The sequence below is a fragment of the Podarcis liolepis genome, assembly GCF_965112155.1.
Source record: "Podarcis liolepis genome assembly, chromosome: 12".
Classification (NCBI taxonomy): domain Eukaryota; kingdom Metazoa; phylum Chordata; class Lepidosauria; order Squamata; family Lacertidae; genus Podarcis; species Podarcis liolepis.
In genome coordinates this window covers 28371259-28394476 of record NC_139563.1, presented here as the reverse complement: position 1 = coordinate 28394476, position 23218 = coordinate 28371259, and the positions used below count along the sequence as shown (strand labels likewise).

General features: G+C 41.5%; 1 protein-coding gene across 30 annotated transcripts in view; it reads right to left on the bottom strand.

The window, feature by feature from the left end:
* The window catches only part of PPP1R9A (protein phosphatase 1 regulatory subunit 9A), a 148536-nt gene that overhangs the window by 102916 nt on the left and 22402 nt on the right, over nt 1–23218 (bottom strand). The window lies entirely within an intron of this gene.

Here is a 23218-nt window from a genome sequence, read left to right as displayed (position 1 = left end):
AGCATTTACACGACCGGTCATGTTGTTTGGATGCCTGATTATTGTCTTCCAAAGCAACTACTCTATTCCCAACTTAAGAATGGAAAGTATAATGCCAGTGGAGAACAAAAGAGGTTTGAAGACGCTCTCAAGGCAAGTATTTTTTTGAAAAATGCAGTATAAACATAGATAATTGGGAAACACAGGCCTACAAGCGCTCCAGTTGGAGACTAGCCTCTACCAAAGTCGTCATGGACTTTGAAGAAGCAAGAACTCGGGACAAAAGAGGGAAACGAGCTAAGAGAAAGGCAAGTTTGGCAAATCCTCACCATGATCAACTCCCGCCCAGAAACCTATGTCCCCACCACAGCTGTCAACTTTTCCCTTTTCTTGCAAGGAATCCTATTTGGAATAAGGGAATTCCCCTTTAAAAAAGGGAAACATTGACAGCTATGGTCCCCACTGTGGAAGGACATGTGGATCCAGAACTGGCCTCCACAGTCACTTACAGACACACCATTAAGACCAGACCATTTGCATGATCAAGCCATGAAAACCCTCAGGTTCCTCCTTCCCTGTCACATACAGCAATTCCAACTTCTGCTTCCTGTTTGCAACTAGCCAGTTTTTTCATTGCAATACTGTACTGGATTCAAGAGCTTATGGGGGGGGACTGTGTGTGTAAGGGGGAAGACACAGTATGTGCTTTCCAACCTTCTGGAGTCATGCTTCATAAAGAAGAGGTCTAAAAAGGATCAGTTTCTCCAGCAGACCAACATTTGCCTTGGTAGAATTCAATAATGCAATGACTAGGTTTATTATACTTAATTAAGAGAGCAATGTTCTGCTGCATCGTTTCTTCTCTCGTCTCTAAACTAAATGAGATTCTCCCACCACTGAAAATGGCCTCAAGTTAATAATTAGCCTTTAATTTATTCCACTTGGCTTTTGCTTCTTTCTGCTCATTCTCTTCTTTGCCCCTTAGACCCTCTTCAGAAATCTCTACAGGATGTTGTTTTTAAACATGACTCATACAGCTTCTTGCCATGCATAATCTTGGTCGTCACTGTACTTGGGGTACTACGCAGCAAGTTATAATACTGCCGGGGCGCCAGTTCCTGGGGGTTGAACCTTTTTGGGCCCCCTCAATATTGGGGATGGGGTGGGCTCAGGCACTCCATATCCCAAAAGCGCAAAGCCGAGCGCAGCATGGCTTCAGTGGCCAGCTCCTTCTCCCCCTCCTACACCTGCTGCAGAGGAAAAGGGGGGGCTGAAGCAGCCCCCCACCAGTGGCGGTGCCAGGAGGAGACTAAGGAGGAGCCAAAGGCTTATCGCCCTCGGAACACTGCCCCTGCTGTACGCATACAGAAATGTTCAATAGAACATGTCCAAGTCAAAAAAAAGGAACAATGAATCATAATAAATCAATTCTTTCATTTCAAGAAACAGGCTAAAATATTATTTGACTGTGTCATTTTGATATACGCAAGCACATAAGTTCACTGCGTAGGCTGCAAATCTGGTGTGGGGTGGGGGACATATTTTAGAAATACTGAGTACAATCCTATTATCACTTTGTGGGAAGTATTCCACCCACATCAAATCCCACTGACACTGAGAAGTCAAAGAGAGCTATGTTAATACATCAGCTTGAATCCACAGAAATACAGTTACTCCTTTTGTGCTCTGCTCAATGGGCTTTGTGTATCACTCCAAGTCTTCTACAATCAAGGCAACATTACCTTGCTTTTAACGGCACTCTAAATTTAAAGTGTATGCAGAACAAAAGCATACGATTTTACATCGCAAAATCAATCCTGTACATTGGTTACTTAGATCAATTTTAACATTTGAAAGACCAGGTTCTTGGTAAATTTGAGGCAACAGTAATTGCACATTGCCACCCACAAGCAATTTTGTCATTTCCTTATGTTTCCAGAGGGGCAAATGATTTCCTGTTTCACAAAGGTATCTCAGACAAGGTTGGTCCTGTAATGAATTAAGTGATATGCATAAGTGATCGTGGGGTGGTCAGTTTATATTGTGAATATGCAATCAGGCAATGCAATACTATTTTTTGTTAAGAGAAGTAATATTTTACATTATTGAACATAGTGCTATTACTTTTTTTAAAAAAAAACAATTCTTTTTTTCTTCAAATTTAAACATTTAGAATGAGCTATACAAAAAGCTTTTTAAATAAAGGCATTTCCTCAGTGCCAAGCTTATTTTTCGTTTGCTATTTTGTTAATGTTGTTAATATTGTTTTAAAGATTATAAATGTTGCGTGGATTTGTTAAACATATAATGTGACTTTTGCTTTGATTGTTATGTTCAGATTATTATTCTTTTAGTTATTCCTTTGTTAACAGAGTTTTACAGACTGTGGGAGCAGCACGGGTCTTGAACTTGCCCATCAAAAAGTGCCTGGGTGGCAGACTCAGGAGGCACACAGGTAACCTGGTCTCAGTCTTCCCCACTATGTTATATAGTGGTATCTCGGGTTAAGAACTTAATTCATTCTGGAGTTCCATTCTTAACCTGAAACTGTTCTTAACCTGAAGTACCACTTTAGCTAATGGGGCCTTCCGCTGCTACCTCGCCGCCAGAGCACGATTTCTGTTCTAATTCTGAAGCAAAGTTCTTAACCCAAGGTACTACTTCCGGGTTAGCGGCGTCTGTAACCCAAGGTATCACTGTACTGTATTTCTGTCTAAATGATAGTGATTATTTCTACATTTGCATCTATTCATAAAAATTAGCATATGCACATTTTATGCAAATTTGTGCCCTCGTTTGGAGGGTATTCATTTCATCTTTTGGGGAACCCTAAATTACAGTCTGGTGCAGTTTTGCTTATGCTTCCCGTGTGTGTGTGTGTGTGTGTGTGTGTGTGTTTAAAACCAAAAGCAGTTTCAGGAGGCAACAGGGTGGGGAAGAACTGCTTAATCCATTTCCGTCAGGGCATATTTCCACAGGGGGGAGGGAGCTGCTGGGGTGGGTGGGTCAAGGTTTCACTTGCCTTAAGGCAGCTTCATATGTTCCTAAATATTAAGTATAGCCAAAGGGAGGCCACACAGCCTGTCAAATCCTTCCAGACAAGGGAGGAAGCAATGCACTATGAGACAGACCCAGGTACAAATCTCCACCTGGTCATGACGTTCGCTGGACTATCTTGAGCAAGTCACTGTCTCTCAGCATAACTGATGTCACAGGGCTGTTGTGAGGTTAAAATGAAAGAGAGGGGACCATGTATGCTGCGCTTGCAGTTCTTTGCAGGCAAAGCAAAATACAAATGGGTATAAATGTATTAGTATCAGTAGTAGTACATAATAATATATTGAGAGGTGGGGACATTCAAACAGAGCAGCGCAAGCTAGGAGTGCTCAGAAGGATCTTGGTGCAAAGACCAGCTAGCAAAACGGCATGGCCACTCCATGTCAGCTGAGAGGTAATAATATCCTTGGCTTTGCAATTCCTTTCCTTGGCAAGCACTAGAGATTGGGAACAGACTCTGGTACAGGGGCACTTCTGCACTATGGATTTACACTGGTATTACACTCTTTCCAGGAAGAATTGCAGGCTTTTTTGCAGGTTGGGGCAGGGGGTCAATCTTACACAGAGAATTCACAGCTTGTCACCAAATTTCAATTCCCAGGATTCACTGGGGAAGGCATGACAGTTAAAGTGGAATAAAACCAATGCACTAATATGCATTTTTAGAGCAGATGAATCCACAGTGTTGGAAACTTGAGAGACTTCTTGTTCACAGACTTCTCCCTGACAACTAAATTATACATCACATTAATTATACTCTTGCCACATACAAAAATGCTCTTATTTTCCACAATTTATATCTTCCATATTTTTCACCCTCCCTCCATTAACTTTATCATATCAGCACTCTTACTTTTTCTTTTTTGAGATCTTCATTCTATTTAAGCTAAGCATAATTACAGAAAATAGTAGAATACCTAATCTTTCCACATTTTTTACAAGACTGGTATTAAACCCAGTTTGTGGCATAAACTCCATGGTGCTTTCTAGAAAGAAAGAAAGAAAGAAAGAAAGAAAGAAAGAAAGAAAGAAAGAAAGAAAGATGGTAGGGAGACAGGTTCCATCTGCTAGGATTTCAGTCAATTACTTTAGCTTTGGCAATCCACAAATATTTGCTTCATTTTTAATTTATAGCTTACATCTAATACGTTTCCAAATTTAGTCAGTGATATATTGAAACTGGATATTTTTTGTCAGTTACATTAGTGCAGTGAAGTGTTGGCTCCTATTTCTGTATATAGAGCTATGTAAGCTGCCCAGGGTAATGTTTTCAGCCAGTAAGTTTGGGGCAAGTCAATAAATGTTGACTTGATGTGACTTGAACTGGCATCTAAATCAAGGTCAGGAGCAGCATTCAGAGTACTCATAGCCAGGCTGTCAGACTCACCATGTAAGAGCCCATTTTCATTTGTGTTTGGCTTAACCGAGCTGCTCTTTCCAAAACACAAAAATCTAAATACGGTACTCTACACACACACACACTCCTGTCACTTGCTCAAGTGAGGAATTAAAAATGTTTTCTATCAATAAAATATTCTAGAAACTTGAGAGTGTTGGCCAACTATTTTACTGAAGAAATGTTTAAATGATAAATCAGGGTTTCCCAAAGTTGGGTTTCTAGCTGTTTTTGGACTACAATTTCCATCATCCCTGACCACTGGTCCTGCTAGCTAGGGGTGATGGGAGTTGTAGTCCAAAAACAGCTGAAGACCCAAGTTTTGGAACCCTGCATTTGCTTACACAATGCCGTGTTCCATTATTTTTAATTCATTGCTAGAACTCATAAATTCTTACCCTTTCCCACCAGGGGCAAAAGGGCACTGTGTGCTATCCAGAGCACTTGGATGCCTAGATGAAAAGATGGAGGTTTTAGACAAGGCTAGTGGCATTGTCTACTACTCTTGAATGGCAGCAACTTCTCTGGGGCTCCCAGCAGAACTCGTTCTCCTCATCTGCTGCGCATCCATTTTAACTGGAGATGCCGGGGACAGAACCTGGAACCTTCTGCATGCAAAAAAATGTGCTCCACCACTGACTCCCCAAATAGAGGAATCCCATGGTCTGGTATAAAAAATGCACTTAGAGGAAGAGTGCTGAGAAAGAAATGCAGAGCAAAAAGGGTCATGAGTGGGAAGCCCCCCAGGATCAAGGCAGAAGGGACTAGAGAATCAGAAAACCATGCAGGCAGAAGCACAAGCCCTTCCTAAGCTCCAAAAAAAAAATGAGTAAAATTCATTACTGTGTCATCAACAGAAGTGCTAGGACAGAATTCTTGTGTCCTGACAGAAACATAATTAAAGAGTTTGAGACAGCTGCCTGGTGCTGTGTGCTCCTTATAAAGCAAGGAGGGATTTCCTTCTACCACTTGAAGTGTATAATTGCAATTCTCTAAGGAAAACACAGGAAGAAGTGCAATATAAACTCTCTCTTTTTAACATACACATTTAAGACCTGAAAAATCTACGTTTATTTAACTGTGCTTTTCCTCGTTCATTGGTCAGCACTTCTGTGCCCAAAAGCATAGATTTCCAAATATAAGGAAAGCAATAAAGTTTAATCTACTATCTAATTACAGTAATGTTTTCCAAGATAATCTTTAAAGCAATTTGTAATGTTTGTGAGATAATCTGTAAAGCAACTGTGATTTACGTCATGACACTACTAGCGAGAGGCAGAGACTAAGAAATGCAGCGAACATCACATTATAAACAACTTCAGATATTTTTATTAGATTGCATCTGTCACACCTTGCCAGATGCTCTTCAGCAGAAGGGTGGATGGAGAACTTTTAATTGGACCTTGAGCACAAATCAGAAGTACACAAAATCAAGCATTTTTTAAAATGGAACTTACTGATATTATGAGTAAAACCCACTTAAGTAACCCCCAAAAGCTCTTTCAGCCACCAGATAACCCAACATTGCTAGCTCAGTTTTATATGGCAGCCAGTTGTTTCCATTCAACTGCAACTGGTTTGCACAGAGTTTCAGATCAACAGGTGCAGCAAAGGTTTAATAATGCAGACGAAGCAGGTCTGATACAGCCCAGTTTGCATGTTACGCTAAGCCAAACGATGGCTGAGCATTAATGAGCAAGCATGCGAGTACCACAGAGTAAAAACTGTGGGATTTCATTCCTCCCTCTATCCTGCTACTGCCAGGAGCTAAGCTGTGGTTTGGGCTTCACATCAAGTACAAACTTGATGGTCTGTTTCTTTTAAACATACCATAAGCAGTAATCCAGGAACGAACCTTAGCTACAGCTTGAGGATTGTGCTTGGAGAGGACATCTAACTGCAGCCCTAATAGAATGCATACCAGAGTACCACTCCCACTTCGCACTCCAGTCACACTAACCAAACATCTAAAGGTGAAACAAAAACCCAACCCTGACACTGAGCCCCCCAAATGCCTATACTAGGGGTGCAGAATCTGTGGCCCTCCAGAGGTTGCTGGACTATGTCATCTCTGACCATGCTGGCTGGAGCCAACGAGAGTCATGAGCCCCACAGGATCCCAACCCCATCCTATACTAACCAATAGCAAGTCCCACACAGAGTAATCCCAGCCACTTAACCTGATACTAAAGGTCCCCTGTGTGGATCTAAAGCTGAATGGAACAACCCAATCACTATGAACAAAGAGCAGCAGCTCACTTAAAAATCCATTACTAAAAACAAAGGCTTAAATCTTCAAAATTGGGAATTGAGGTTTGGATAGTTATACTCTGAAAATGCAAGTGCTCTTTTCAGAGAACTGCAAAGGGGAAAAATCTGCATTCGAAAATGATTGCTTTCATTAATGCTGTGCTCCATTTTGAGAATACAATGGTAAACCAGCAATCCCATTAGAATCTACCATGTGGAAAATGTTTACTTATTCTGGTAAGCCAGTTTTATATTGTTGCAGCACATACAAGAAAAAAACTGATTACATGGAACTATTGGTCTTTTCTGCAGGATAAAAAGGGCAGCGCTTTCTGAAGAAATTGACTAACACTCTTGCCTTCCTGAATGAAGCCAAGGGGAGCTGAAAGAAAGATATGCACTTGCTTTTACTTGCATGAAGCACATCAGGTATCATAGAAAACTACCAAGTGTCAAGATGCAAAGGATGACACACAGTAGTGAACAATGAAAAGAACATCTTTCCATCATAAAGCGAGAAATGGAACTGAAGAGTATTATTAAACAGCAGGGCGTCACAGAAAAACCAAATTACTTGGACAAATTCCATGCATCTGCCAAGTGATCTGAGCAATGGATATAACTGTTCTGCGGGGGGGGGGGGGGCTCCTCAGATATTATCCCTCTCCCCTCATCATTGTTCCTGAGGAAGAGATATCAAGCTTGAACAGTTTCCCGCCCCACCCCCGCTCTTTCACCACAGAGAGAAGCAAACTATCCCTGCCATCTCCACGCAGGGCTGCTTGAAACTCTGTAAAGTCACTGCAGTCAGGGATGAAAAAAAATACTAAGCGAGATGAATCCATGTCCGAGTATAAAGACAGGCTCCTACATTGCTAATGTACAACAACCAAAGCAGGAAAACTTGCCTTTATTCAAAATGATGAATCTTTCCTGGCCCTAAACATTAATCCCTCTTTAAAGGACGGTTTAATGTCCCAGAAGTTAGGGGTGATCCTGCATTCTGCCACTTCCCCCAATAAAAACCCACCGTTTCCTGATGAATCGGAACAAATGCCAGCCCACGGATTGCCTGGTGCAGCAGTAAAAAGTACCAGGGAGAAGCAAAGCTGTGAGCTCCTCTCTAGGAACCAAACATTTCCATGGTCTCAGGAAGCCAAGTTTTAGCTTACTGTGAACCATTTCATTCCAATAGTGCAAGAAGGATGCTGGTGTGGATGGCAAACTGAAGACACAGCAATACGATCCAGCTGTTAACAAAATTCACAAAATTTTAGCAGCGGTTTCCAAATTGCCTCAAGATCTGTCACATCAATACATTTGTGGTGGGGGGGCGACGACAAGAACCACAAAAGCTATCCTTCCTTTAGGATAGTTCTGTGCTTTGATTTACCCTTTAACAGACAGAATTTCAAACCTCTTAAATCTCAGAAAAGCAGGCCTGCAAAAAAAAAAAAATCGTCACTATATTTTCTTATGCATGCTAATAATTCTCTTTGCCTTCAAGTACTAAATGTTTTTAATGAAAACCCTATGCATTTCTCTCTGAACTATCCATAATTCAGTACTCAGAGCTTTTCCATTAAAAATAAGAGGAGGGGGGAGGGGGAGAGAAATTTGAAGAAGGGGTCTTCCAAATGCAAATCGATGCTGCAGTAATAAAATTGGAAAAAGATAATTCTTCAAGAGAGCTTCTCTTGCTACGGCATTTGTAAACGTCACCAACAAAAACTAAGGCAGTATTTTAAAACAAGTGTCTTGCTGTAGTAGAATTAGTGAAACATGTTACAAAAACCTCACTAACTAGACAAAAATGCCTGCTTTTTGTTTGAAAAAAACAAAAAAGACTCTTAATCATAACAGCCAACCAGCGCACATGGTTGATGGGGATTGGAAAATGAGACATCTGTTAAATTTTCCTCTTTATCTTCACCATGCAGTGTGTGGCCACATGCCTTAATAACTGCATCCTATCCAAACCCCTCGCTGAATGTGAATTCATTTCCTCAGCAGCTTTTTCATGGCAGCCCACACCGTGAATCAGAAAGGCTTCTCGGTCATGCACACATCTTTGAAATATTCCTCTTACATTTTCCAGATGCAGAATTGAAACAAAAAGTGGGGAGAAAGAGAGAAGAGGCCAAATCAGGTGGCCCTCTGGCAGAGCTTGCTAACTGAACAATGCAAACGATGCACCTCAAGCTCAACATTTCTGGAGACGCACATGAACATGTTGTTAACAATATGCAGGGTGACTGGGTGTGACAAACGATTAATCTCTATGCAGTCCTTTCCCCCCAATGCACCCTCCTCTTTAACATCCAATAGTAAAGTAATACTGTGGAAGTTATCTCAGATAGGAACAAGTTGCCATGTTATGTAAAACAATACCTAAAATCTGTTTAACTGGAAATCATGACTTGATGTTTCACCACGTGGAAGCTGAGAGAGGGCATGCATTCAGTTGTGTGCAAATCCTGGAGAAACATCATCTTTTAGTGACTCCCTTCCACCTTAGTATTTGCTGTAAGAATAAACTACATTTATTTTATACACCACATTCTTGCCTCCTATTTGTCTTTTCTCTAAACGACAGTGGAACGGACTCCCTGGGAAGGTGATGGACTCTCTCCTTCATTGGAGGTTTCTATGCAGAGGTTGGATGGTCATATGTCATGGATGCCTTAGTTGACATTCCTGCATTGCAGGGGGCTGGACTAGATGACCCTTACGGTCCCTTCCAACTCTACAAGGTAACCTCAAGCAAGTTACAATCATCTTCATTATAATGTTTTACAGTGGTAACTCGGGTTAAGTACTTAAGTCGTTCCGGAGGTCCGTTCTTAACCTGAAACTGTTCTTAACCTAAAACACCACTTTAGCTAATGGGGCCTCCCGCTGCTGCTGCTGCGCCGCCACATCCTAAAGCAAAGTTCTTAACCCAAGGTACTGTTTCTGGGTTAGCGGAGTCTGTAACCTGAAGCGTATGTAACCCAAGGTACCACTGTACTTGCATTTATGACCAAGATCCAAACATTATTGGGATTTATTATACAGGTATTTCCTGGCATGAGGAAGCAGTCCATTCTTACAGATTCAACATCTTCTACCATGGGTGCACAAGTAAACAACGCTGTCTGCTGCCGGTTCAACTGTGGCTGCTGAATTCATGCTCTACGCAGGTGTTGGTAACTTAACTGGTTTATTAATGGCTGAGCTTTTAACACAGGCTAGCAGCAAGGTTTTTCACTGGTTCAACGGAGAAGAGTCTGAAGGCTGAGTATTCTAGCTTGAAGCTGCATACACACCATATCTTTAAAGCACATTACTTATGCCAAAGAACCCTGGGAACCGTAGTTTGTTATGGGTGCTGGGGATTGTAGCTGTAAGAAGTGTAAACTAGTTTTCATGGGCCTTAAATCTACTTTAAATGTATGGTGTGCATGTAGGCTGAGTTACATTGAAGGGAACAGTGTGCAATTGATTCACTGTGCCTGCATACAACACAGCACCCTCCCTTTTTAAAAAATGTGCAAAGTTGCTATGTGTGCCCTTTGTTATGTGGCTTACCTGTCCTGTTTAGCTATCTACCCAGCCTTAGCCAAAACCTTAGCAGAGTTGTAAACAAACTGTTCTGAGACACTCAATTTTTAAGTAGCATTAGCCTACAAAATTACAACCGTGCAGGAAGAAGGAATTTTTTTTCCGTTTTTGTGTTAAGTGATCTATTCTGTGCACTTGGGTCTATTCAATGATTCTCCCACGCAGTGCTTCTTTCTGTGATGCACTCTGCTTAGATAAACACGTGTGACAGAACAGGAATTTAAACTATTAACTTTCACACAAACTTACTGGTTTGCTGTACCAATGACAGCCTAGACTCTGCATCAGATTGCTTTACATTTAACTTGTGACATGTCACAGCTGGTACACATATTTGTCACTCCTGTTTCCAACATATGCGGAAAAAAATATAACAGTGCACTTGTCAAACTGAGGTGGAAGAATATCAGCCTATAACTGTTACATTCTTCCTCTTAGAAAGGTCTGTTCGTTGTTGAAAGCAGTATCTAATCCCCAGTACAGGGAGGCAGGGACTAACCTGGGGGCTCCATAGGCCTCAAGTCAGCTCCTTGGTACCCTTGGACAGCTGCCAGGACTCCAGTGCCCTGGCAGGCCCTACCAATGTTTTCCCAGGGGCACTTGTGCTGGGCAGCTTGGTTGACAAGCCACCATTTTGAATTCCCGACAATACCCAGAGGTACCATGAGAAATTTAAAATGGAAGCTCACAGCAAACCACCAGTGCTGCAAGCCCACATCCAGGGGCCCACCATAGGGCATGCCATGGGTCACTTCAAACATGAAGCCGGCTCTAGGTATCTATTGCTAGATTCAATTTAAATATTCAGAGCATGCGTTATTTATTTTTATCTTAGAAGGTAAATCATGTAAACCTTTAAAACCATTTTCTATACCTTACTATCTTTCAGAAATAGACAATAGGCTAGGAATATGTATGCCACTTCTGAAACATTTTTTAAAGCACATGAAAACACATATGGAACGGCATGAATCATTTTCAAGTTAGCTTCATTGAAAAGCAAATGGAGGAACTATTAAGAAACACAGGAGTGCTGCACTGTTCCTACTGTGCAAAAATTCGGTAAATCCAAATTCTCAAATGTCCAACTCAGATCTAACTGGAAATCAACCAAGAGCTCCCAAGTGGATACAATTCCAGCAATGCAGTTAACCAATTTAAAGAGCACCAAAGAACACTTGCAATGAGCAACCGGGAGCACCCTGTAAGGAGCACTGAGAAAGGAGGTCTAAAGGGGACTTTGCAGCCACCATCTTACTTGTCCCATGTCTGATGCAACATGACATCAGGTATGTGACAGGTGGACATGGCTGGGGGTGGTGGAAACAGCTTTTCCATGCCTGAAGGCATGAACTGCATAGGAGGTACAACAGCACACAAGCTGGCCTTGCCCCATTGTCTCTATCACCAACAACTCCATCCTTGACCTTCCCATAAAGAGCAGGAAGGTCGAAGGGGACCTTTAGGTAAGTTTCACAGAATGCATTTAGAAGCCTCTCCGTAACCAGCGACCCAGCTCCTTAGGTTTTCTGATCACAGGGAGGCTTTTAAGAGTGTTCAGCCAAATGTGCTTAAAAGTCCACTTCCATGTCACCCCCCACCCCACACACAATTGCCCATGTTGAATGGGAAAGGCTGTAGCAGGCCTCTAAACTAAAGGATCTTTGAAGCTGAAACGGATAATGCCAGAAACAGCAGGGAAAGGAGATAGAAATGTGGGTAGAGGCAACTACAATTATTTCCTACCCTGCCCAAAATAAAACATTGCTCTAGAATAAACATTCCCCTACTGCTTTATTTGATTCAAAGCCTTTCCCCATTTTGCTGATAAACAGAGTGAGGGGAATATTCTGCCTCCAGGTAAACTTCTGATCCTGACACTTCTCTGCCAGAGATTTGGAATACATAGTTCTAACACTATCTGAAAGCTCTGGACCACCCGAGGCAACATTTTCAATAGCCTCAGTGTGTCCCTGAGAAAGAGAAGCAGATGCCCCATGCTTTCAGAAAACACACACAAACACAGTGACTCTGAAGCGTTTTCAACTACCACTAAAATAACTTGAACAATGTTTTTAAACAGGCAAGCAAGATTCATTTCCTAAACATAAAGGGAAATATGAAGCATGTTATTTACAATTATATTTACACTTTATTTAATCACACTTTGCATTGTGCCATGAAACTATTTCCACCAGACTGGAGATTTTTCTAAATCCACACACTGGTCCCCCCCCCTTGAGCACCATTATGTTGGCTTGCGGCTGGTAGTTCTAGACAAACTTTGGCTGGCTTATCACAAGGTCAAGGCCCTGACCTCAGGAAATGTGAGCAGCAGTTGTACACTTTGCTGCTTCCATCAAGTCCTTGCACAGGATAAGGTGTGAATAGTACTGTCAGAGGGCAGCACTCAACACTTACCGTACTTCCTAACTGCCCCCTCATCCTTTTAGTTAGCGTGTCAAATATTTTTAGATTGCAAGGCTGCAGGTGAGTCCTTGTTTATTTAAAGCATTTATACAGATTAATCATTAATATTAGGGCAAGGGAGTAAGTAAATACCTTAATAAAATCTACAAGCCCGAAAGGCCCTGACTCTCTGCACTCAGTTTCAGCCAAATCCTGTTGCCTCTCTGGCTTTCTATGGGCAGTTGCTATTGGGGTTGTCCCCAAAAGCAAGAGCGTCCGGGGCCCCTGTTGTCCACCTCTAATTCCAGCACTGTTTGGGGAGACAATGAATCCCATATCCTTTCAATCAGTTGGCCTGGTGGTCACCTAAACTGACCACATGTTTGAGATTTTTAAAGTTCTGTCAGTGATTGTAAATATTTTTAAACTTGCAACAGGTGCATAACAGTCGAATTGTACAAAATAGTGGGAGGAGGTATTACTACTATCTTATGCCTTTTGTGTTTTTATGTTGTAAGCTGCCATGTGACCTTCAGACGAAGGGCGGTATACAAATTTAATAAATAACAGCAGCAACAAAAAGTCTTAGGTCTGTTGCAACTCCTGACAAGAAATGACTGAAGATTAACCTAAGTAGGACATGAATAGACTTGCAAGGCCAAGCAGATGTTGTGGCCTATAGCAACCTAGAGTTGTAAAACCAATCAACTTACTAGCTACCAGAGAGAGGCCTTAACACATAATGAGCATCTCTCTGATCTTGTTTGAATAGAAACCAACTGTCCAATATTACTCTTTTGAAAGCTTTGCACTGTATGACCAAAAAACCCACTTAGATATCAATTATCTAAATAATGAAAAACTATTTAACTCAGAAATAAGTTTACTTTGCAAATTATCATTATATAAGTGATCTTGATTTTAAGTGATGTTCCTAATTTGAACCTATATCTATATATCTATACCTATTTTTCTTTCTATCTATCTATCTATCTACACACATGTTTTCACCATTGTCCTTTGGAAAGTACCCAATGATCACCAGATTTCCTTGTTTCCCTAAATTCTTAGGTATTGTTAATTTGCACCTGTGCATAATTACTATTAGACAACATTTCAGTGATAATACAACAGGGGATCTCTGCCGAGTTGCTTCCCCCACTTAAGACCTACAGAGGAAAGGTGGGGATAAAACATAAACAGTGAAAAGCAAAGGGTGCATTACATTGCTACTAACCATTTGAACTCAGTATATGGACCTCATTTCACAATTAAACATCCAATCATTCCCTATACTCAAAGCTCTGTCCAATATATTTTGGCTCTGGGTCAAGCAACAAATGATAGGCAGCAGTATTATTTATTGCCCCGACTTTAAAAAAAATGAAAACATATGAAGTGCAGAACAGTGGACCAGTGGAGCTGCTTAACCCTTTCCCTTTCTGCAATTTGTTATTTCAAATTTTGCTCTAGCAGCTTTTCTCCACCTGAGGATAATAATTTCCCCCTTCCCCCCAGGAGAGCTGCTGAGGGAGGCAAGTTTGAGTCAATAAGCTCCCCACCCCCACCACATCCTCCCCAATTTCAGTCTCCCACAACTGCATGCTGTTTGGCCCTAAAATACAAACAATGCTGTCAGATTAAGGAAAGGCAATTTATTAAGTTTGATTATTATGAAATATGAGATTATAAGAGTGCTTTACACTAACTGACATCTTGGTTGACTGACCCTCTTTTATGTCACAGGACAAATTAATTGTATTTGAGTCTGTAAATTGCAAACATCTTAAGACTGATTAACTTTGAAGATGATGTCTCTCCCAATGAGTTCAATACAGCTGCAAACATGTTGAGAGGAATGTTGGTTAATCATTGGCTGAAGAACTTCAGCTCTCTTGAAAGAGCAAAGACCCTTAGGACACCTTAAAGACAAATAAATTTATTGTGGTAACAGAATCCACTTCTTCAAATGCTTTAAGTGAGAGTAAAATGGACTCCAGTCCACGGAACCTTATGCCATATAAATGTTTTCATCTTTTAAGATGCAACAAGACTTCTTCTTGTTTTCGCTACAAAATCCTTCAACGGTTGTCTCCTAAAACACTGGCCTAACCTCCTATTTTCTGTAAGAACAGGTTCAGACCGCAACTTTGTCCCACCCCTCCTAACATTAAGAACGTAAGAAGAGCCTGCTGGATCAGGCCAGCGGCCCATTTAGTCCAGCATCCTGTTCTCACAGTGGCCAACCAGATGCCTATGGGAAAGCTTCAGACAAGACCTGAGCACAAGAACAGTCTCCCCTCCTAGTTTCCAGCAACTGGCATTCAGAAAGATTGCTGCCGCCAGCTGTGGAAAGCAGAGCAATAGCCACTGCAGTACTAATCTCCTCAGTACCAATTTGGTAGAAGAGTGCTAACAACAGGACTAAATTCTCTGCTCTTCTATCTGTTTCAAAAAACAAAAACAAAACCCACACGACAAGGATCTGCAGAGCATTTAGATGAAATACGTAAGGCTGCTCTGATGTCGTTTACTCTCCATGTAGATTTACGCTTGTGCATTATCATACCCTGATTTGAAAACCTGAGAGCTACTTAGAAGCAAAGAGAAATTCTTTAAAAGGTAAAGTGATCATGTGCCTAGTTTAGAACTCTGAGAGGAGTATTTTAGAACCCTGGATACGGCATACCCCACTAATGTAATACAGTAAATCTACATTGTGTTTTTTCAATACACAATATATGGCATGTGATATAGATTTGATGGAAGAGATAGTAAAAGTACAAATTGAAAGAAAAAACGGGTGTTATAACTGGAAACTGTGGCAGGGAGATAATCACCTTAAAAAAAAAAAGCCATAGTACACAAAGCCTATATACAAGAGTTACAACATAACTGTAAAGAGAAGTGTAAAGATCTTCAGTGTCACTCACTGCAGTTTTTCTGGTGTAAAAAAACCACAAAACCCTCCTGCAGGGCTTTAAAAATAGCCCTTATGCTTCCAGAATGCTAAAAACACAACACTAAAGTACAGAAATCATGTATTGGAGTAAAGACTTTCAAGCATGATACTGTTTTCTGCTCCACATGCCTTCTAGAAAGAAGACACAGGGACCCAGACTCAACAATAAGCAACTGTGCGGTGTACACAGAGCTGAGACATTGCTATTAAGCTAAAAGTAATTTGGGGGGTGCCTCTCTCTAGGAAACTGATGTGGGGCACTGGATCTACTGCCTAGTAGTGGTAGGATGTATACTCATTAACTCTACCTAAGCTCTCTTGTACTATTACTACTAGTAATAATATAGTTTCAATTTACTTGTGACCTAAAACAACTTACAGGGGACGCTGGTGGCGCTGTGGTCTAAACCACTGAGCCTAGGGCTTGCCGACCAGAAGGTCAGCGGTTCGAATCCCCGCCACGGGGTGAGCTCCCGTTGCTCGGTCCCAGCTCCTGCCAACCTAGCAGTTTGAAAGCACGTCAAAGTGCAAGTAGATAAATAGGCATTGATCCGGCGGGAAGGTAAACGGCATTTCTGTGCGCTGCTCTGGTTCGCCAGAAGCGACTTAGTCATGCTGGCCACATGACCCGGGAAAACTGTCTGCAGACAAATCCCAGCTCCCTCGGCCTATAGAGCGAGATGAGCGCCGCAACTCCAGATCCATCCACCACTGGACCTAACGATCAGGGGTACCTTTACCTTTTTACCTAGCAGTAATTAGAACTCATGGGTCCCCAGTAAAGCAAAGAGCTTTACTGTATTGGGGGGGGGGAGGAAGGGGCCATGATAGCAGAGCTGGAAATTAGTTTTGGATGCCAGATTTGGTATGGCATTGATAGATTCTACACTGGCATTCTGGTTACTATATGAACAGACTCTTGGTGCTAGATGACAAAATGCAAGGACCCGTATGACCACGTAATGAGATAGTTAAGTACAGTGAAGAACCCCTAGGTTTACATACCTCACTTGGAAGTATTCACATGGTAAGTGGCAGTCTAATGTGGCACTTAGTAACAGGGGGTTGCAGAAGAACAATCTATTCCTGAACCTACTGTTTTAAGAATAGGCACAATAGGTCTATTTTCTACCTCAGCATGTTTCAAGCTTATAAGCCTTTGAAGAGCATCTTCTCTCCCCCTCAGTTTACATCCCTAATCATCCATCTTAATCCTTTTAAGCACAGAGCTAGTAAAAAAAATCTTGCAACTTCTTCATATAATCTCAAGCAAATCATGAATTGCTATTAGACACTTTTAGAAATTTAAATTGGCTCTGCCTTCAGCTATTCTTTAAGTTGTGTGCAATTAACTGCATTAATGTTCTCTATCATTATAGGAGTTTATTGGGGGTGGGGAATGAAAATGCTGGCGGGGGGGGATATTGAAAGAATAAGGTAAAGGTAAAGGGACCCCTGACCATTAGGTCCAGTCGTGGCTGACTCTGGGGTTGCGGTGCTCATCTCGCTTTATTGGCCGAGGGAGCCGGTGTACAGCTTCCGGGTCATGCGTCCAGCATGACTAAGCTGCTTCTGGCAAACCAGAGCAGCACACAGAAATGCTGTTTACCTTCCTGCCAAGCGGTACCTATTTATCTACTTGCACTTTTGACGTGCTTTCGAACTGCTAGGTTGGCAGGAGCAGGGACTGAGCAACAGGAGCTCAGTAGTAGCACAGGATAAAGATGTGTGCCTGTCCACATTTTTTCCAACAGTAAGGAAAAGGTTAATGTAGACATGGACAAAAAAACATATCACATGTCAAATCATACTTTAAAAACATACTTTTTTTTCTTTTTTATGCCACCACTCCAATCCACACCTACACACCCACAATATTAGCTGTAGGGGAGGCAATATACAAGTTATTATGCTTGTATGTTCTCCCCTCTACAGCCAATAGCACCTCTAGTGAAGGCAATTTTGATCGAGGTTGCAATGGGAAGAAGGTTAGAACTTCACAACTACAGACCTCCTCAAACCCAAACCAAATCCTGCAATTAGCAAAACTTGGGATGAGGAGGAGACATTGGGAGATATATTCACACATTTCCCCTTATATTGAATTTGGTCTTCACATGCTCTGGTGGATTTTATGCAGTTTATTCAGCTACACACACCTGGCCATCCAAGTGTTATTGAACTCCATCACATGTGTGTAGTTAAATAAACTGCATAAAATCCAGGAACGAGGAACCTGATGGTCAGGGATGATTGTTGTAGTCCATCAACAACACAGATACTTGTGCTGTTGGCCTATTGTTAACTTCTTGTGATATATTTATACTAGATTAAAAGGGGGGGATATACTGTATAAAAATATGATGTGATCTTATGTTACGTTAAATATACACTGAAATGCTTTTTGTTGTTGTTGTTCTCTTTAAAAATAGGAATTTGTTTAAAACAACAATAGGAAAAAGCAACTTGGCACAGCTGACATTCCAGGAACTCTTATCAAGGTTGCTTGGTCTGTTTTATTTCACAGAGAAACATACATGTGTGGAAATCACAGTTTTTATGTTCTTTGTAAAAGACCATCAAGAGAACACTGGCTGTGTGTGGAGTGGGGCTGTAGGAATCTGAGGGCTGCATTCTCATGTGGAAAACCTTCTGGGGCCCATATACTAGTGGTAAGTGGGGTCAGAGGCAAAAGTTGGTGCAGCAACAGATGTGACTCTTGCCTTAGAACAGTAGCCTACAGCCCGTTCACATAAAAGCTGGGGGTTTATGCACATACACACAGACACTACAGTACCTCCAGCATCCAGCATCCATATTGTACTGATGGGGCAGCCTTTTCTTTTTCTTTTTTAGTATGTGCAATGACAGATATTCAGGTTGAGCAGAGGTGGAGGCATAGCTTAAACAGGTCAAGGGACTGGCAAGGTCCCACATCACATCTACAGAGCAAAAGTCAGCATTCTGAGAGCCTTACAGATCCCAAATTCAGAGTCAGCAGTGCCCGAATAAGGTTTCCAGAGATGGAGAGCAAAAACCTAAGTGTCACGCATAGTTTCTTACCTTTTCTCCATGGCTGGTAAAAACTAGATTAAATTATACAAAACAGTCAGACAAATTAAGAGATACTGTGCAAATCTGCATAATTTGATACAGCACTTGCAATTCTGTTTTTCTTGGGGATTGCCCGAGAGCTAAGATTTGCATTTATTTATTTGTTTTAATCAAAGTACACACTGGCCATTCCAAAATGAGCTGGGAAATTGTACTCTCAGGGCCAGGCTAATCACAGGATGTGCTGCAGGTACTAGGAAAGCCAGGGAAAAAATAACAACCAGCATTGTTATTCTTCATCTTTTCCCTTCACGTGGTTCCTCCCTTTCTTCTTATATCTTCTTTTATATTGTTAAAACAATAACAAAACAAAACATGACAGTTGGGCTAGAGAGGAGTCGCAAGTTATTTGGTCCCCTTCCCCAGTACAACTCTTGCCCCTTTGTATCGCCACAGCACTGCACAGTAGTAGAGGAAGCTGCAAGACCAAAATAGTTAAGGCCACAACTCTCTCTCAAGTAAAAGCAGCTTAGCACAGAATTTTCCACTGGTGACTGCTGCATTAGCTGCAGGAGTTTAAAGACGGAACAAAAGTTTAAAAGGACAATAGACTGACTCATTTCCCATCAAAGGCAAAGGAGGGTGGGAGTTCTTTCCCTCCTGGTTCTAGCAAACTGCAGTTAGAGACTCATTGTGTATATCGGTGCAAAAGTTACCATTACATTGATTAAAGAAATGCACACTCACAACATGTACGTATTTTTGCAGTCAAGGTGAAAATCAAGCAATACTAGCTTCTCCACATTCAAATGCTTGATGGTCAAGTGTTCTGTTTTTATCTTACCCCAAAAGTGTTAGTCATTCCTGAAGTGTTGTACTTCATATATGCCTTTTGTGGATTTTATGTGATAATCGCTACCAACACATTAAATCTGTGGCTCTCACTTCTGGCTGTGACAGATGCACACAATTTAATATAGGAATGATAATTTCTCATCTGCTGATCAAGTTATTTTCAATAATATGCAAATTGGTATTGTTGAATAAAACAGCAATTGTTTGAGAGGGTTTGTTTGTCTAGCTTAATTTCTTTCCAGCGACTCCCTTCATCAACTCTGTCACCTGACTCTTTAGATTACAGTTTGTCAATTGTTCCTCAATTACTTAGTGGATAAATGATTACTGCAGCTGGATAAACGATTTTTGCAGCTGTAACTGATATTACCAGATACGGTTTTCCATAGTTAGGAATTGTGGTTTTCCTAACTGAAGTAATGGTTATACCAATAAAACGTGTGTCAGGAAAAGATGGACTAAGTTATAGCAGACCTGGTTATAAATTCATCCGTGCAGGATTCACCAGTTTAAACCTACAAAGAATGCCCCTGGGTTGCCAGGCTACTTTGGATCTTATTTCTTTGTTAGCTTTTCTGATTTACAAAAGCTGAGAAACAGACCATGAATACTAGGAGCTGAGTAAGAGACCCTCTCGAGGACCTTTTCTTCTCTATGTTTATTTATTACATGCATATCCCACACCTTTTCTCCAAGAGGCTCAAACCAACATACTCTGTCTCAGTAAAGGTAAAAGGTAAAGGGACCCCTGACCATTAGGTCCAGTTGTGGCTGACTCTGGGGTTGCGGTGTTCATCTCGCTTTATTGGCTGAGGGAGCCGGCGTACAGCTTCCAGGTCATGTGGCTACTCTGTCTCATAGCCCTCATTTTAATACATGGGAACATGGGCTAAGCCTACTGGACTAGGCCAATGGCCCATCTATTCCAGCATCCTTTTCTCATAGTGGCTGCCCGGATGCCTATGGGAAGCCTGCAACCAGGACATGAGCACTCTGCCCACCAGTGATCCCCAGCAACTGGTATTCAGAGATACGATGTTTCTGATAGTGGAGGCAGAACACAGTCATCATGGCCAGCAGCCATTACAACGACCTCGTTATCTCTCAGCCCAATCTGGCATGCAGAACAGTCTCTAACACCTTAAAAAAAACCCACAACCTGGCATATGGGTTACCTCTTACTCTATAATTTTCAGCTTTGCTTGAGAACTCCTGGTTTCCAGGCCAATTTACTTATGCAAGGCAATATGACATTGTCACTGGCATCCCCCCGCCCCGTCTATTCCCTGGTCACAGCATCAACTAGATACTACCACCACACCTGCCCCCAACTTTTAAATATTTTAGTGGTGTATCCATAAATATTTGTGGTGGGAGCAAATGAAAAACTGTTACAACACTTACACAGCATTTCATAAAATGTCAAGAGTATTGGGGGGAATTTTAAATTAAAATCTGAACAAGTGAACCTATTTACACATTTTGTTCTGTACAGTTCTGTACAAACCTAACATTTCATTTGCAGATTTTGCACAGCTTTAACAAAAGCCAGCTATGCCATCACAAATGGGTTGCAAAGTAACTTTCACTATATGCCACGCATTTGAGCAAGCCTTGGTCACTGAATTCATCAAGTGGGGAAAGTCTTATTTGTGACATCACACCATTTCTCTGAACCCCAGCACAACCGTGGGAGGAAAGTGCCACTTTTCCTCCCCAGCTCCAGTACAGGAAGGGAGGGAGGGACGGAGGGCAGGGGCTCACCCCTGTTGTGATGAGCTTCAGAGACTCTTGTCAAGCAGTGGGATGCCTTGCCTTCTCAGCCTCAGTACCAGGTTTTTTAAAACACACACATATGCCAGTGACAACACTCATGAGTGCCTTTGTCAACTGTTGCTAAACGGTAGCAGTCAGTCAATTTCATTAAAAAAAGTAGTTCATGATCAGAGATACCTATATAATTTCCAATCTAGCACAAAGACTGACACTACCTCAATTTCAAATTAGGTTTTTCTCTGCTTAATGCTTTCATTTTTTTTAAAGTAATATTTACTGGTTTTCAATGATTCAACTAATATAACATAAATGCAATTCTTACGTCAGAGATAGTTGCTATTCCTGTTTGATTATTCAGGTAGAAGGCACATATCTAAACACGTGTGATGTGTGAAACAGGATCGATTACCTGGGTTTAAAACATTGCCCGTGGAATTGTCAAGCTGCTAGATAGAACCCAATGAGAGATTTCTCCCATAAGATAATACAACACAATCACATTTATATATCAAGGTCCTCTAACGCAATGTTTACCCCGAGCTTCAACTTGCAAGGAAAGACACTGCAAAAGGAAGGAAGGAGTTGCTTCCTAAAAATCAGGAAAGTGGGTGGGGTTTTCTCAGTAACAGGGCTCTCAGAAACATGACTTTCAAAAAAAACAAATACTGTATTCCAGGACATAATGAATACCATTCCAGCACTTTGTTAGGAGGTGCTGGGCAACTACCCCTTGAGGAGACTAAATTTATGAAATACATAAAATTCTTAAAATTAAGAAATGAGACAGCTGGGGGTGGGGGCAGGGGAGCCTACTAAAACAACGTCCAGTTCCCTAATCAGCATGCTTGACAAATGGGTGCAAAGGGAGGGTAAGATCAACCTGGGGGAGAGAAGCAAAACTGTAGCACCCAGAGAGAATGGCTTCCAAAGATACCCACTGAGTTCATAGCAGAGACAAAAGTCTGATTGGGAGGTCTTCTTAGTTCACAGTTCAGTCTCTGATCCACTTCACTAGCTCAGTTTGTGGTTATCCAAAGGATGGCGAAAAGAAAGAAAGAAAGAAAGAAAGAAAGAAAGAAAGAAAGAAAGAAAGAAAGGAAGGAAGGAAGGAAGGAAGGAAGGAAGAAAGAAACTGTTTCGAGGGGAACTGACTCTTCCTGCCTCATACCAACACCAACACCACTAGGCTAGACCAACTCAGTTTGCAATTATCCAAATGGTGGAATATAGAAAGCAGAAGGGACCAAGTACCTCATGGCTGCAGTGCCTCTGATTAGCTGATACTGCTTTAGAGTTAGTTAATCTGGGATATTTCAGCAAGAAAGCTGGCCCATTTGGCTTCACACTGCTGCCTGGGGTCAGCTGCTATGTAACTCTGACTATGTTCATAATGTTAGTTATTCCCAGGAAAGGCACAAGCCCCTGATTACAATCAACTGGGCCTTAAACTTGCCCAATGAATGTGAATCAGATGTTGGAATCTTTGTGGACTGATACAACCATCTCAACAGCCCTCTTATAGAAGGCATTTCTGAAACCGATTGTAAGCCTCCATAATGAAATGCCAGTAACCATTTGTACCTAAGCTAGGCTTAAGAAATATGGTGTTGCAAGTCTCAGTTATCCTACACTGCAGGATGGAAGTGCCATGGGGGGGAAATGTGATTTAAGACACGTTAACAGACAAAACGGCAATGATTAATGTTGAAAAATACTTCCTGAGCCCTTGTATACAGTGCCTATCATCTCAATGGGTACCTGAGATATGACGTTATAAAGAGCTCCCCCTCCCCACCCCATAGCCGTTCTCTAAAACTTAGGACTTTATAGGCAATTCATCTAATCCCCTATCACATGTTCTCACCATCAGTCCTGCA